This window comes from Triticum dicoccoides, chromosome 6B (genome assembly GCF_002162155.2).
Source record: "Triticum dicoccoides isolate Atlit2015 ecotype Zavitan chromosome 6B, WEW_v2.0, whole genome shotgun sequence".
In the NCBI taxonomy this organism is placed as follows: Eukaryota; Viridiplantae; Streptophyta; class Magnoliopsida; order Poales; family Poaceae; genus Triticum; species Triticum dicoccoides.
Window position 1 is genome coordinate 9,237,222 of NC_041391.1, and position 17,804 is coordinate 9,255,025.

Consider the following 17,804-nt stretch of genomic DNA (forward strand, 5'->3'; position numbering starts at 1 on the left):
CAAGATTTTGTAAGGAATTTCACAAAACAATTTGGCATGAAATGTCCTTATTTTCTAGCATTTGCACTTGACATTCAAACATAGAATATATTGAGAACAGTTGAAGTAAACTACACATAATCAGCTTAATGAACTGTATGACCTAATAGTTGCATAGGCGAGTTCATATCTTACAACATGCATATAGGGTAATCATGAAATGGTAATAAAGCAAGTTTGTCACGATTACAATTTAAGCGGCGATGTAACTCATTTTAGGTATGAAGACAGTGCAGCTCGTAGGTGCTTGCATGCATCTCGTCAATGTACTTCATGTTGTTAAATCAACATTATTCTTGTGCAACATCATTCTTGTGATTGCATGCATCTTGAAAATGTTATGTTTCCATCGCCTATCCTGATTGCACAACAATCTGATGGTTTTATCTTCTGCACAATGCTCCTTTCAGCTAAAGAGTACATGTGAAAAAAACATTTTAGTTTCATGTTGAATCTGAACCCATCAATTTATATATAGAGTTTTAAAAGTATTACCTATACTTTTTTTCTCAATGAAAATAGTTGTGTGTTCGCATGAGGAAGGTCCAGTATTGTTGAAGCCCTCTGGTGTATGGATCATCGCACTGTGAATAACAAATATTGGGTCAGCGATGTTTCAATAGAGCTTGTAAATTCTACGTTGTGACTGATGGCAAACCTCTGTATACTTTTTGAAGATGGATGGGTCATCATTTCTTTGCTTGGGGATGGCTGGGAGTATTTCATGATTCAAGTTAGTATTTTGTAGGTAATATGGTTTTAGTTAGGAAGAATAACATACTTTTTGAATGAACAGAAGTCTAACCTTTGTAGAGGGTAACATTTGTGCACTATCATTTGAGAAGCTTTAATTTATGACATAACTTATGGTGGAGCTCGATACTAAATCAATCTTCATTCTCTTTGGCAAGCGCCAAACAACCTCATTTGGTGTCATATAGCGACATTTTGGATGATTTTCTATTTCATTGACTGTTTCACTTGATGAGTCAAATGATCCAGTATTAGAGTCCATCTTTGGATCTGGCAATCAAATCCTTTCGTCACATACTTGAAGTTATATTTGTACATGCCATTAGTGGACATTGTACAATTATAAAATTCTGAACAAAAAATGCCAGTATCTAGCCAATAATGCAGGAAATGGAGATATCTGGTAAATAGTCTCTTCAACAACATGCAAGTAAAAAAAGTGATTTGGTAATCTAAGTTACAACACCTTGAGGAAAATCCATATCCCATTCCTTGATACTCTTCAATAGCATGAAAAAAGAATTGATAACCTTACCCCTTGCCTCCATCTAGTTAGTTCACCTGGTACCTAGAGCGATGGTACTAACTAATCATTCAACAACAGTGTCAAACCAAATATAGATATCTCTATGTAGACCAAAAAGCTAATCAGAAGCTCCTTTCAGTGCTTACACAGTTAGATACTCCCCACGCTGAAAGGATAGTATGTCTACATAATATTACCCAATCCTTAGACAGTGGACTTCTCCACCATACTCCAAGTTAACACAACCCTCCTTTGCTGTAGGCAGTGTATAAAACATGACGGAGGATACCTCTGGATAAAATTGTGGTATGCAAAATGGTTCATATTCAGATGAACAAAAAAAGAAACTTTTGTTTCTATATTTTTCTTTCCTGTGCCCTAGGTCGTCTAATAAAATTGATGTCTTTCTAACCTGGTATATGTTTGAGAGAGAGAAAATTACCTCTTAAAATCTCACGAGCAGCATCATTCTTTTGGAAATAATTAGCTACCTGAACCTTGGAAACAGAGGTAAACAGTCCAGAACAAATTACCGACTTAACACATACCAAAAAATTTCAGACAACTTAAGCACATGAGTTGTATCTGGAGGAACCAATATGAATAATCCAAGGGTACCTTTATGCTCATCAAGTCTAGAGAATTAAATCCAGGGATAAAAGCTTGTGTACCAACCCGATGAGCAGGAGATGTACGAAGCAATGAATCCAATCCGAGGAGCAATTGACATATGAAGCAAAAAGTCAAGCACCTTTTGATCCCAAGCGCAATCTGAGAAATTCAGAATCACAAGATTGAGGATAAGAAAATTAGGTGCGGCTGAAAATATGAAGTGTGTGTTGACACCAGATTTTGGCACGCTCAATAACTTATTTAACATGGCCTCAAATGGAGAAGTGATCTTCATGAAAGAGTTCCGTATTATCGATATGAACATCTTTGAAGTTTGGGTCATCGCAGTCCGATTTCATCTCGAAGGCCGAAACTATGCTCAAAGTACTAAGATCTTATATTCAGAGTACAGTTTGGCTGATTAAGCCCCCAAGCCGACCTCAAATGGAAAAATTATCTACACGAATTGTCTTTGTCTCGTCGAAACGATCGATTTTGATATAAAAATCGTTCCAATCCAAGTTCGTATGCAAAAGTTAGAGCCATCGGAATACAGCCCTGTCAAGAGGCAAAAACTGGCGCGCCCCACCAGACACCCTGTCTGATGGGCAGCGCGAGGGATAGCCTGTTTTGCGCGTCCGATTTGACCCTTAAGATAACCTCTGATAAAAAAACGTTCAACATAAAAGTTGTTCGTCTCGTCGAAACGGTCAAGATTGCTTTTGGGCTCGTTTCCATCCGAGATCATTTACCACCACAAAAAGGACCCGCAATGTGCAGCCAGTTTAAACCGAACAGTTTTGGAAAGTTCGGACAAAACCAATCCGAATTTGACTAGGGTTTTGGACGTGAATCCAAGCCTTTTCCTTGCACGGGAAGTCCAGCCGCCTCTTATATACCTAAGGGGTGACGGCCGATTGAACAACACACAATCGATCAATTCATCTACCACCTTTTATCTTTTATCTTTTCTCCTTAACCCTAGTTCTTCTTCTTCCTCGTTCTTCGTCTGTTCTTCTTGTTGCAGGGCGGCGAACCTCGAGGCCCTAGGGGCGATCAGGTCGACCTAGGGCAGCCCATAGCCACCGCGTGCCCAGACGGGGTCCCTCCCGGGCGTGTGGGGTTTCGGGTCCTCAAAAGCACCCGCCGGATTGCCTGCGTACCGCGTTTCCGGACGGGTCTCCTTTGACGTGAGCTGCGGTGCATCACCCTCGGTGTTGGAGGTACACGGTGACGTGTTCGTGTGAGAACACACTTTTTGGCGACTCCGCCGGGGACGAAACTTCGAACGGTCTCCGGCCCGTTCTTGCTACAAAGAGATCATCATCTAGGGTTTGCAGTCTACAAAGGTAATATGAATACCCAATCCTTTTATGTAGATGCAAATAATTCATATGGTGTTACTAGATCGTTCAATGGGTATACTCTATCGGCAAACCCTAGTTTTTTCAATCATGCAACTAAATACGTGCAAGGGCCGATTCAAAGTAATTTATATACTTCAACTTCTTATGATATTAGTAACATGCACCATATGTATCCCAATTCACACGCATCGGCAACCCAGCAAATTCATATGCCGATGAGCAACATGATGAGTTCGATTAATCAATTTGAAACACCCCAAGTTAGAATTTCCAATGCCATACAAGAAAGTGTTTCACCCTTTTATTCATCGGCGGCTAATCTGCAATATAGTAATCCAACCATGCCGATGAATGAGAGAATTGGCCATGCTACTAGTGGCTATTCGGCCAGTTACTCTCAACCGTCATATGCTACACCTCATGTTACTAATTCTTCGGCACCATACACAACTATAGATGCTCATAATTCGGCTTCACACCTTCCTGGTTATAGCCGAATGAATGTAAATTTTACAGGAACGGTTGTGCCCAACATTGTAGAAGATGAGGTAGTGGTGGCTGCATTGAAGAGTTTAGCCAAAAATAAGAGAATTAGTGCTCTTTGCCTTGAACAACATGAAAAGGGGCTATTTCCCGATTATGCCGCAATAAAAGCTAGAGTTTTGCAAGAAGATGAATCTTTGCCAATTGATAAAATTGGCGAGCAAAAGGATGGTCTTACAACAATGCATATGCCTTCACCTAGTACTATATCATACTATACACCCCCTACACAATTGCAAAATTTCGGCAACACCCGTGTATCATTGCCAAAAGAATCTAAAAGCATTGGGGGGCAATCATATCCGGAGCGGGCTGAATTTGAGAAAAAGCTTAAAGCTAATTTTGCCGCTCGCCGTCAGAAACAAATAGAAAAAGAATTGGCTCAGATAAAAGAAGTATTGCCAATTGGTAGTATCAATGAAAAGAAGGATGGTTCGAAACATGAAAGTGCTTCGGTTGAAAAATCCGAATCAAGTAGTATATATTCTGAATCCATCAAATCCAACGAGGCAAGAATTATTGAGAAAGGGCATGGCAAGCATAGGAAAACAACGGTGCTTATTTTTCTGAAGTTAATGGAACCTACTTCCTACCCTATGAGTTTCGTGCCGTAGAAATTTACAAGCTTCAAGAACAAGAACAAGTAGCCAAACAAAGTTCGACCGACAAAAATCTTCAAAGCAATGATGCACGGATTCAAGAAAAAGATGATGACAAGGTGTTGGGGAGCCATCCAAAGACGGAGCAAGATGTTCTTCAAATGGCACCACCATCATGTTCTCCCAACATATTTGAAGAGGTATGCATAGCGAGTAATTTACCTATTTTCAGATTAGGTCACAACTTTATTGTTGATGCATCTATTAGAAAAATCCTCATAGGTAATTTTGAAAGACCAATGAAGAAGGGTAATTTACTTGTTAGCAATAAAATTGTTTTAGAACATCTTGGTCAACCAATTGTGCCATTTATAAAGACCGACAATGACTTATTATTGCAGCCAAACCTTTCCCCATTGCTTTATATAAAGTTCATATCTATTTGGGTAGCTTTGCTTATTTCGTACTTGGCTTGCAATTGGTCTCAATTGAGACATATATGTTCTAACTATTTTTATTTTAGAAATTTAAAGCCAAGGTTAAATTCTATTGAGAAAACTGATGCTAGTATAATATCTTACCCAAAGACATCGGAGATAGAGTGCAAAACACAACGCATAGCCGAATGGTGTGATACAAAATCTGAACCATTCGTTTGCTTAAATCCAAAGCCGTTCTCACAACAAGATCGGCTAGAGAATGAAAAGATTACCTTCAATTCAAGCATGTGTGATCAAATATTTGATTTGTTGTTGCAAAATAATTATATTAGAATTCTTGATCACAATGTTGAACCATCTGTCCAGGGACGAATGTATTGTAAGTTGCATGATTCGTCTAAGCATAATTTTGAGGATTGCAACATGTTTCGTCAAATAGTTAAATCGAACATTGATAAAGGACGATTGAAATTTGTTGAGACACCAAGAGATGACCAGTCTATTCCGATTGGTCCCGATGGCAAAAAGTTTTTGCATCGGCTGCTTCAAGCCGATCCATTTGAAGAGAAGGTAAAAACTACAAGTGATGGGATCAAGCTTTCAAGTAAAGAAGTTGTTGAAGAGCACAATGAACATAATCTTGAGGGCAAGAATTCCATAGAAGCTACAATGGAGACGCCAAGGACTGGGGGGCAGCAAGCAAATCCAATGATCGATGAAAGCAAACCAAAAGAAAACAAAGGCCGAAATAAGCGCAAGTTTAAGAGATCAAAAATCACCTTCACTGAACTTTTGGATAAATATCAAAAGAAGAGTGAAGAGAAGAATGCTTATCGGCCAAATCATGCAAAGAAACCAAGGTCACCCCCAAGGCGCAAATATGAGGATCGGTATTGGCAAAGTGATAATTTTAATGCAACATATTCATATCCTTATTTTGGGCCGCCAATGCCAATGCCGTGGATGCCTCCCTATGCTCATATAGATACATATTCATCATGGGACAGGTATGATACAAGGGCACATTCTCCATCTTATTCTAGACCATCTCACCAATACTATGCAGCTCCAAGAAGATCAACATTTGAACAATCACGCTTCAAAGACCGTTTCAATCACAAGGAATCGGTCCAGAGCTCAAGGAAGAATAAACAGGTGGTAAAGCAAGTTTACCGCGTGAAAAGAGATGGTCGTAATTGTGATACTTCAGATTTGATCTCAAATAACAAAGAGCCAATTAAAATGTTGACATTGGCTACAAAAGGCAAAGAAGTGAAACAATCAATTGATAAAAATCAGAGTGCCAAATCTGAAGAAAAGAAGTTGAGGGTGCACAAGGCCCAAAAAGAGTTGTCATTGGTTGAAACAAAATCACAGCCGAGATGCCCACTCGGTTTATCATATTGGCGAAAAAAGGAATTACAAAAACTTAGTGCACAAGAGCTGAAAAAGGAGAACATGGCATGGGTTCCGAAAAGGAGCAGTCAAAATGAAAGTGATGTGCAACCTTCTATTGCAACAAGTGTTACAAAAGTGAAGAAAGAGAAGGATGGAAGCCAAAAACAGTTAGGCCGAAGGTTTGCATCACCCCATCAAAATCTTCGGTTAGCACATCATTCATATTCTTCAACCATACCATTGATGCCTTTGCCATGGAATTCATCATCATGTATGATAAATTACCCTCCCTGGATTTATTTTAATCCATGGAAGCGACATAATTTTCTGCATCATGATAGGGTATTACCAAATCTCTATACATTTTATTAGCTACATTGTTTCTTGCTAATCCAAAGAGCCGAAATATTTGATTGCTATTTCATTTGTTTATTTTGGCTATACATGATTTGGTGAATGAATTCTACATGGGCATTATGTTGATGGCCGGTATTTATCTATCGCCCTAAGAATATGTCAAAGCATGGCTGATGTAGTATCCTAACATCGTCCTTAGTTCAATTAGAGGCCAAAATGAGGTACATGTTCATTGATATTGCCCTTGTCTCTCTAGTACTATGGAGATTATTTTCGACAGTAAATTTGTGGCAATGGCCAAGGTGTTGGTGTTGCTTATTTATCTTCATATGGAGCTATTTTGTGAAGCCTCAGGCCACTTATAATATTTTTGCACAATCATTAAAGCCGAATATGCATTGTTATTCGGATTGGAGCTTTGTCTTGATATAGGTGCTATACATATTGAGGCTTCCGGTGATTCATTATTAGTAGTGCAACAAATATCCAAGGGTTATCAATGTTTTGACGGATCACTTATAGTTTATCTTTTGGTATGTCTAGATGCAAGATTTACCTTGGGTTGCTTTGAAATTGTTCATGTATCTAGGCATGACCATTCGAAAGAGTTGGCACAGCAAGCGTCCGGCTACTATGTTAACCATGGTGTATTGCATTTCTATCAATAGCCGATGCTAGGTCTTGTCAACAAAGGTAAGGCTGAATCGAAGCCCACCGCTTCGGCCACTAATGAAACTTTTATGCAGGTGAAGTAAGGATTGAAGGAAGTTCATTCTTGATGATCTGCAAAATCCTAGCGAAAGGGTGAACAATATGGTTCGGAGGATGGTTTGATCTATGGAACCTTATCACCGGATTGTTATAGAAGCTGAGAAGTTTTCACCCCAGTTTGCATCAAGAGGTTCAAACAAGCAATGGCCGATATATACTTGTCGTCCTAAGAACATGCAAAATGGCCGATGGAGTGTTAACATCGTCCTTAGAACAAGCTATGCGGAAGTTATTTTTCGGCACACAAACTTTGCCAAAAAACAGGGGGGCATGTGTCGACACCAGATTTTGGCACGCTCAATAACTTATTTAAGATGGCCTCAAATGGAGAAGTGATCTTTAAGAAAGAGTTCCGTATTGTCGATATGAACATCTTTGAAGTTTGGGTCATCGCAGTCCGATTTCATCTCGAAGGCCGAAACTATGCTCAGAGTATTAAGATCTTATATTCAGAGTACAGTTTGGCTGATTAAGCCCCCAAGCCGACCTCAAATGGAAAAATTATCTACACAGATTGTCTTTGTCTCGTTGAAACGATCGATTTTGATATAAAAATCATTCCAATCCAAGTTCGTATGCAAAAGTTAGAGTCATCGAAATACAACCCTGTCAGGAGGCAAAAACTGGCGCGCCCCACCGGACACCCTGTGTGATGGGTAGCGCGAGGGATAGCCTGTTTTGCGCGTCCGATTTGACCCTTAAGATAACCTCTGATAAAAAAATGTTCAACATAAAAGTTGTTCGTCTCCGATTGCTTTTGGGCTCGTTTCCATCTGAGATCATTTACCACCACAAAAAAGACCCGGAATGTGCAGCCAGTTTAAACCGAACAGTTTTGGAAAGTTCGGACAAAACCAATCCAAATTTGACTAGGGTTTTGGACGTGAATCCAAGCCTTTTCCTTGCACGGAAAGTCCAGCCGCCTCTTATATACCTAAGGGGTGACGGCCGATTGAACAACACACAATCGATCAATCATCTACCACTTTGTACCTTTACCTTTATCTCTCTCCCTCGTTTTTCTTCTTCCTCGTTCTTCGTCTGTTCTTCTTGTTGCAGGGCGGCGAACCTCGAGGCCCTAGGGGCGATCAGGTCGACCTAGGGCAGCCCATAGCCACCGCGTTCCCAGACGGGGTCCCTCCCGAGCGTGTGGGGTTTCGGGTCCTCAAAAGCACTCGTCGGATTGCCTGCGTACCGCGTTTCCGGATGGGTCTCCTTCGACGTGAGCTGCGGTGCATCATCCTCGGTGTTGGAGGTACACGGTGACGTGTTCGTGTGCTAACAGTGTGCAGCTACCTGGGCAGGGGCCGGTTCCCGGATGAGGATGTAAGCATGCGTGCCTGCAGGATTAGGATAGAGTGGTTTTATACACACTTTCCCTCAAAATTGCAGGGTAGTGGAGGCCGAGATAATGAGAGATGAATGGTGTGGTGTGTGAGGACGTTTCATATGCATTTGTGGACCGAAGAGTGTCATGGATATGAAGGGACAGTGGTGGCAATAAAAGCGGCAGTGGGAAGATGAACAAATGGTGGAGTTAATGCAGTATCTATCAAGCGGCGATGGCTAGCATGGTGGCCGTCAGGGCCGGCTTTGGACCAGTGCGAGAGGTGCGACGGCCCGGGGCCCAGACTAAAAGGGGGCCCATAGTATATATGCAATATATATATTATATATTACGGATTAGTGGAAAACAAAGAATGACTAACGTCCAGCCCAGGTAGCTCTGAGCCCACCCAGCAAGCAGCACGCAACCACCACTAGGGCCTGCCCAACCAAGCCCAGGCAACGCACGTTGCCCTGTCGTTCGCCTAGAATCCAGGGAGACGCACCGACACAGGAGCACGGGGACGCATCGACACAGCAGCACGCCGCCTGATGCCAACACCAGCGCACCGCACCGAACCTAGAGCTGAGTTTGGGGATCAAATCGGCAAGAATTCGAGGAAGAGATCAACTGATCAAGATCATCATTCAGAAGAAAATAATTCTCAGATCAATCTATTCATAAATCCTAATGTATAGGCGAATATTTTCCGGTGGTCTCAATTCTGAAAGTTCTCATCTAAAAACATAACATCTTCAATCTCTGATACTGTATTCGTGTTTCTCACTTGCAGCATAATCATGTTACCTAAAAAACATATATCTGGCTGTGAGAAAAGAAACAACAAGAAAAGAGTAGACAAGTTGATTAAATCTCAGGAAGGCGCTATGGATATGTTTGTCTTGAGGACTGGTGCTGCTACAAATTCAGAGCAATTATATATCACAAATGGTGAAGAAAAACTTGATGATACTAAGAATGCCGTTGAGGAAAATCATGTCGAGAAAAATAATGCTACGGAAAATGATGCCGATCAGCACACGGGAAATTTTAGTGACCATGAGAATCTTGGAAATGCAGATGAGCAGGGTTCTTCTTTTGATATATATGATCCTAGAACTTGGAATATTCTTGACAATAAATCAAAAGATATTCTCATTGAAAAAGGACCTATAAGGGAATACAATCTTGTGTTTCCCGAAGATTAAATTAGTGGCAGGCATTTTTCATATGATTACTACACAAGAAAGTTAAGGAATGGCGAGTTTAGTGATCGGAGGTGGTTAGTGTACTCTAAACACGTGAATAAAGTCTACTGCTTTTGTTGCAAATTGTTTAAATCTAGAAAAAGCAAAAGTCTGCTAGCATCCGAGGGATTGAAGGATTGGAGACATCTTAGTGAGAAGCTCAAATTGCATGAGAATAGTGTTCAGCATATCACTAACATGAATACTTGGAATGAGGTAAGGCTGAGGCTAAGTAAGAAGGAAACAATTGATAAAGACATGCAACAAGAGATTGCAAGGGAGAAGGAGCGATGGAGACTTGTTTTAATTAGAATTGTTGCTGCTGTGAAATTTCTTGCTAAACATAGTCTGGCTTTTCGAGGATCGAATGAGAAATTATATCAAGATAACAACGGAAATTTTTTGGGAGTAATTGAAATGATGACAGAATTTGATCCTGTAATGCAAGAGCATCTTCGGCGCATTAAGAATAGTGAAATCCATCATCATTATCTTGGCCATAATATTCAGAATGAGTTAATTTCCCTTCTTGGTCGCACAGTTAAATATTCTCTGTTGAGGATAATTAAGGATGCAACGTATTTCTCTGTCATCTTGGACTGTACACCTGACGTGAGCCATCAAGAACAAATGACTCTAATTGTGTGGTGCGTAAACATGTCAAGTACTACTACAAAAATAGAGGAGTTTTTTCTGGAGTTCTTGAAGGTGGATGATACATCCGGACTTGGACTTTATAATGTGTTAATAGATTCACTTAAATCTGTTGGTTTGGATGTTAAAAATGTTCGTGGACAGGGGTATGACAATGGTTCGAACATGAAGGGAAAACACCAAGGGGTACAGAGCAGTCGACTTGAAACTAATCCAAGAGCATTATTCATGCCATGCGCTTGTCATAGCCTGAACCTTACTCTTAGTGATATGGCAAAATCTTGCGGTAAAGCTGTTAGCTTCTTTGGTGTTGTGCAAAGAATTTATATATTGTTTTCAAGCTCTACTAAAAGATGGCAGCTATTGCTTGATCATGTTCCAAAAATGATAGTTAAGTCTTTGTGTAACACTCGATGGGAGAGTCGAATAAAGAGTGTTCAGGCTATCAGATATCAAGCACCCGAGTTAAGAAAAGCATTACTGGAATTGAAGAGAACTTCTACCGATGATGCCAAGACTAAGAGCGATGCAAAATATTTGGCTAGCACACTTGAGAAATTTGAATTTTTACTTGGCATGGTCATTTGGCATGACATTTTGTTCACTGTAAACATGGTGAGTAAGAAGTTGCAGTCTAAGTTTGTGTGCATTGATGTTACTCTTAAACAGATTGAAGGTGCCATCTCATATTTTAAGAAGTACAGAAATGACGGCTTTGCAACTAGTCTGGATATTGCGAGATCTATTGCAATTGACATGGGTGTACAACCTTTGTTTCCTGTCAAGAGACGTATTACTAGAAAAAGACAGTTTGATGAAATTAGTGGCAATGACGAAAATAACCACAATGAAGAAACACAAGCAAGTGAGGTGGAATCATTTAGAGTTAAATACTTTTTGGTGATGATTGATGTTGCAATTGCTTCCCTAACTACTAGATTTGAGGAAGTGAAGACAATTGGGAGCATATTTGGTTTCTTGTTCAACTTGAAAGCGTTGAAGTCCTTGGGTGATAATGATCTAAGAAGATGTTGCACTAATTTTGTCAACAAATTCACTCATGGTAAGTCAGCAGATGTCGATCTAGATGATTTCATTTCTAAACTAAAAGTACTGCAGATGACATTGCCAAACACATTCATGTCAGCGGATCAGATATTTGAGTTTGTTAGAGATGCGGATTGTTATCTAAATGTCTCAATTGCTTATCGTATCCTTTTGACCGTACCTGTGACTGTTGCATCAGCTGAAAGGAGTTTCTCAAAATTGAAACTATTGCAAAATTATTTGAGGTCAACGATGTCTCAAAAAAGATTGAATGGATTGGCCATGTGCTGCATTGAGAAGAATATGCTGGATAGTATTGATCTTAACAATCTCATTGATGATTTTGCGTCAAAAAATGCACGAAAGTCTCGTTTCACATGATCACTAGAGGTTAGCATGCTATTTCTATATGTTTTTTCTGCGTTGTAACTTCCATAATACTTGGTTTGGAACAAAGACAGGGAAATTAACATATGCTTGATTCTAGTAAAAATATATTAGTTTTATGATTTTATAGCAATTTTATATTTTCATGTATCAAATTAGATTTTTTTTCTCTATTGGGCCCACTGGTCGGGTTCGCACCGGGGCCTTCGAAATCATAGAGCCGGCGCTGGTGGCCGTCGGGGCGGTTGGCCAGGGGGAGCGTCAGTCATGCTGACGGAATCCCTAGTGGCGGTGGATGGAATGCAAGATGGCTCACAGGCGGAACGTCACTCGTGGCTGCGGGAGTGTCGGCCGTTATGCCGGGATGGGTTGTTACGGCGGCGGCGGCTGGCTGGCTGGTCGAGCATGAGAAGACGATAGGGCAAACCACGGGTAGTTTTTTTTTTTTTTTGAGCAAACCACGGGTAGCTTTATCTTTTGAGACAACGTCGGGTAGCTGGACGGGATGCTGATTGTTTTTAATGGGCTTACAACGTCCAACACTAACGCAACCCACGTAGAAACATTGCTCCAATAGCCCAGTGGAGAAAAACGCGGACGCGTACACCGCAACTAAGGACATGTACAATGATTGATAAGATAGTCTTATCTTAAGTTTTGCGTGTAATCTAGAGATGACAAAAAAAGTAAGTCTACAATGGTCATCTCTTAGCCTTATCTTCAATAATTAGCAATTCCTAAAAACGTGGTGAGACATATTGTGCTAAGAGATCATCTCTTGTCTTCTCTTAAATAAGAGAAGACAAGCCTTTTTTTATGAGTTCTCTCTCCTCCACCTCATCATTTATCCTACGTGGCACTCCTAAGATAGAACCATTGTACATGCCAAACCAAAACAAATCGAGTAGGAGGCGGCAGGCAGCGATCGGGACGACGCGAAATGAACGAAGCGGTATTTTCACTTAGCGGTGGCAACTCTTGGTAATTTCGTCGACTTTTGATCAGACGGCTAGACGTTGTTGGACCATAGTACATCAACGGCTATAACAATTCAGATGATGTGGCTTCATGAGAAGGCAAGAAAATCAGCTAGTGGGGTGTCCCTATTTAGATATAGAAGATGTCATGAGCAGGACACTGCATGCAGTGCGTGAAACGGCAGAAAAAATCGACATCTCGGTGTTGTCTATCCTTTTGGTGTTGTCTAATACTACCTCTGTTCGGGTTTATTAGGGCTCTTTGTATATTGGGTCCAAGTTTGACCATGCATTTAACTACAAGGACGTATCACTATATTCGGAATACATGCCTACATTACATTGATGAATTAGAGCTTATTCTGTGTCACCCAATGTTGTGACTGTTACATGATCAACCGCATCCGACATAATTATCCATCACTGATCCAATGCCTACGAGCTTTTCACATATTTTGCTTTGCTTATTTACTTTTCCGTTGCTACTGTTACAATCACTAAAAAACCCAAAAACATTACTTTTTCTATCATTACCATTACTTCCATATTACTTTGCTACTAAATACTTTGCTGCAGATACTAAGTTATCCAGGTGTCGTTGAATTGACAACTCAACTGCTAATACTTGAGAATATTCTTTGGCTCCCCTTGTGTCGAATCAATAAATTTGGGTTGAATACTCTACCCTCGAAAACTGTTGCGATCCCCTATACTTGTGGGTTATCAGAGCGCGGGTGGACGGAGGGTTTATATGGATGACCTTTAGTACCGGTCCATGGCACGAACTGGTACTATAGGTGCTGGAGGGGCCCCAGACTGACAATATCCTGCCACCACTCTCTTTAGTACCGGCTCATGGCACGAACCGGTGCTAAAAGTTTAGCACGAACCGGTACTAATGAGAGCGGCCCACCTAGCCGTTGGAACCGGCACTAATGGTCACATTAGTGCCGGCTCAAATTCAAACCGGGACTAATGAGCTGAACATTTGACCCTTTTTCTACTAGTGTTGTGCGGCCCTGTTGCGTCCGGCCAGACACCTGAAACACAGTCATAGTCGCCTGAACCGGCTGGATAGTGACTGGCCAAGTAAGGCTCGGCCAGTGGCCTGGGCGCTCACTTTTTTTTTTCTTTTTTAAACTTATGGCGCACACTTTTCTCAAACGCCCCCTTCACCGAGAGATACTCTCGGAAGTCTGTAATTTTCCGAGTGTGGCTCTCGGAAATGCTTGCCATTCCTTCTGCTGTTAAGCTGTTTCTTTTCTGATCCATGCAGATGAAAACAGCTACAGTGCAATTTGGAGTAGTCCACATATATAGGCATAATTTGATCATATATAGGCATGACTAGCACATATATAGGCATAATTTGATCATATATAGGCATAAGTAGCACACACAAGTTCACAAATTCATACACAACACACACAAGTTCACAAATTCATACATATATGTGGAGTAGCAAAGCATGTGCACTTCACATAGAAGTTCTAGCAAAACACGTGCACATCACATAGAAGTTCACAAGTTCATAGATCATCTTGAGGAGTAGGAGGGGCCATCAGGTTACGATTCCTGAGGAGGAGGACGGGCACCACTTCCACTGCTTCGAGATTGCATAAGAGCCTATAAGAGTAGAGTCACGTGAGGGTGGTTCGTCACTATATAATATATGTTCTACTCTAGTTTATAGAAATTTCTACCTGTAATTGATCCTTGAGAAGCTTCAACCTTCCGTTCATGTCAGCTTGTTCCTTCTTTCTGTTCTCCTGCTCAGCCAGCCACCTTTGCTCCTCTTCAGCAACCCGCTGCTCAATGATATCCTGTAATATGGCAGTAGGCTCACATAGGTTGGAACGGTGCTATTTCAAGGCATGGACATAAATGAAAGGTTAGGATGCTAACCTTGAGACGCTTTATCTCACGTGACGCGGCGGTTGGGCGACTCCGTATGGACGGAGTTGAGCTAGTGCACAACGCGCGTATCTCATGCAGCTTGCGGTGCAGGAGGTGGCGATCGCCCCGTTGCAAAGGACGTGGCGTCCATGGCCCTTCCCCCTGGCTAGCAATGACGAGAAGCTCAGGATCAAGGGGCTTGGACGTAGGTTCGGCGTCCTTCCCGTGCAATTCCTGGAAGACCTCTTTGAAGGTCTCGTACTTCTCCTGCGCCGACAAGCTGCAGAACTCGGCGCCATCCTTCCCCTTGTGGCCTTCTTTCTAGGCATCCCGGATGTGGACCGGGTGACCAACGGTCGCCTCCTGCAAAATTAACCATCAAGTTTAATGAACCAAGATGCTCCGTGCGAAAAAGTTTACATCTTAATGCACATACCATGTGTTGCTTTAGAGCGGTTAGGTTCTGGCTCCCCTGGACATGAGCCGGGCCTGGCATTTGGGCGTGATCGTTTCCCTTCTCCACATGTTGCGCCTGCCATGTCGCGTCACACCACATGTCAACTAGGGCCTACCAATAGTGCTATTTACTCAAAAACGGAAAAAGTAAGTATGTGTATTGCATTATCTTTCGCATTATCTTTCTACCATAATCTGGCTCACAATGCATGAACCCTATCACTATGGAGCATTTGGTTCTGTGGTCTCGCTAACTATTTTTGTACTTGTTAAATGATAGGCTTGTAGAGAATGTATAGGCTAGTATTGTGTGACACGTTGTCACGTATTGGTACGTACGCGTACATGTAATCTTTGGCGCGGCAGGTTGTTAGCTAGGATAGGTTTGTCTCTGTATAGCTTAGAGTAGAGGCCAAGCCTAGTAACAACCTGCGCAACCTATCTTGTAATCTGTCATCTCTAAATAACATGAATGCGTCCCTGCCGAACAGCATACGCTTCCACAACTCTCTTTCTTTCATGGTAATCAGAGAATCCTCGAGCTCATCCATAGCGACGTATTCAAGTTCCTTCCTCTCCTCACCATTCGCTCACATAGCCACAGAGAAGCTTACCAAGGGCAATCAAGCCCTGTGGCAAGCGACTGTGCTCTCCGCCATCCGGGGAGCCCAGATGGCGAAGTACCTCGACGTTGAGCAGCCGCCGCCGCCCATGCAGATCGACGTGGCCTCCTCTGACGGCAAGACCACGACGAAAGCGGCGAATCCTGACTTCCAAACCTGGTATGCGCAAGACCAACAAGTCTTCTCCTATCTCCTGACGACTCTTCCTCGTGATATAGCCATCCTGTCACACCTCGGCGGAGCTCTGGAACACGGTTGAGGGGATGCTTGCATCTCGCACTCGATCGCAGACCACCAACGTTCGCATCGCCCTCGCCAACTTGCAGAAGGGCAACCTTTCCATCATCGACTACGTCAGGAAGGTCAGAAACCTCACCGACGAGCTGACCGCCGTGGGAAAGAGGGTGGACAAGGAAGACATTGTCTCCCACATCCATGCCGGACTCGATGAAGATTTCGATCCAGTGGTTTCTGCTATGTGCTCCAGGGTGGAGCCGGTCACTGCAGCTGAGCTTTTCTCACAGCTGCTCAGCTTCGAGACGAGGCTGAATCTTCATGGCGGCGGGTCGCAGTCCTCTGCCAACAGTGCCACCCGAGGCCGCAAGCAAGGCGGCGGAGGTGGTGACCACGGCCGCAGACAAGCTGGCAATGGTGGTGACCGCAGCGGCCGTGGCTATTCCAAGCAAGGAGGTCGTGGCGGCGGTGGCCACAAACGCAACAATGGAGGCGGCAGCGGACGCAACTACAACAACCATGCCTCTACTTCTCGGGTGCAATGTGAGATCTGCGGGAAGATGGGCCATCCGGCATGGAAGTGCTGTAAAAGATATGACGAGTCCTACCAAGGTGTGGAGGAGAAATCGGCCAATCTTGCAGCCCCGCAGTATGGCGTAGACACCAACTGGTACCTTGACAGTGGTGCTACTGATCATATCACGGGTGATCTGGAGAAGCTGAACGTGCGAGATCGCTACAACGGCAATGAGCAGATACATACTGCAAGCGAATCAGGTATGGATATTAAACATATTGGTCGTTCAACAATTCATACCCTAGATCGTGATCTCTACTTGAACAATATTCTTCATGTACCTGAAGCCAACAAAAGTCTCATCTCTGCTAGTCGTCTTGCCATTGACAACAACTCCTTTGTTGAAATTCACCCTTATTCTTTTTCTGTTAAGGATCGGGGAACGAGGAAGGTACTACTTCAAGGCAAGGGTAGGAGAGGTCTCTACCCAATTAGGCACATGAGCACCAACGTCAATAAGCAAGTGCTAAGTGCTACCAAGCTATCTCCGGATAGGTGGCACCGACGTCTAGGGCATCCTTCTTCTCTTATTGTTAGCAAAGTCATTAATCAAAATAATCGGCCGTGTGCCAGTTATTTCAATAAAGAGTCTGTATATGACGCATGCCAAAAAGGCAAAAGTCACCAACTTCCTTATCCAAAGTCAATAAATGAATTAAAATTTCCTTTAGAGCTTGTGTTCTCTGATGTTTGGGGTCCTGCTGTGGAAACAGTAGGAAGAAAACAATAATATGTAAGTTTCATAGATGATTTCAGTAAATTTACATGGATCTATCTTATCAAACAGAAGTCCGAGGTGTTTCAAAAGTTTCATGATTTTCAGAAACTTGTAGAGCGACAATTGATCGCAAAATCCTTGCTCTCCAAATAGAGTGGGGAGGGGAGTATGTTAAACTCAACTCCTTCTTTACCAAAACAGCTATACCTCACCATTTCTCCTGCCCTCATGCACACCAACAGAATGGTTCAGCTGA

General features: G+C 42.3%; 1 pseudogene; it reads left to right on the top strand.

The window, feature by feature from the left end:
- Positions 1–16,420: 16,420 nt before the first annotated feature.
- Positions 16,421–16,559, top strand: LOC119327087 (annotated as a pseudogene).
- Positions 16,560–17,804: the final 1,245 nt, after the last annotated feature.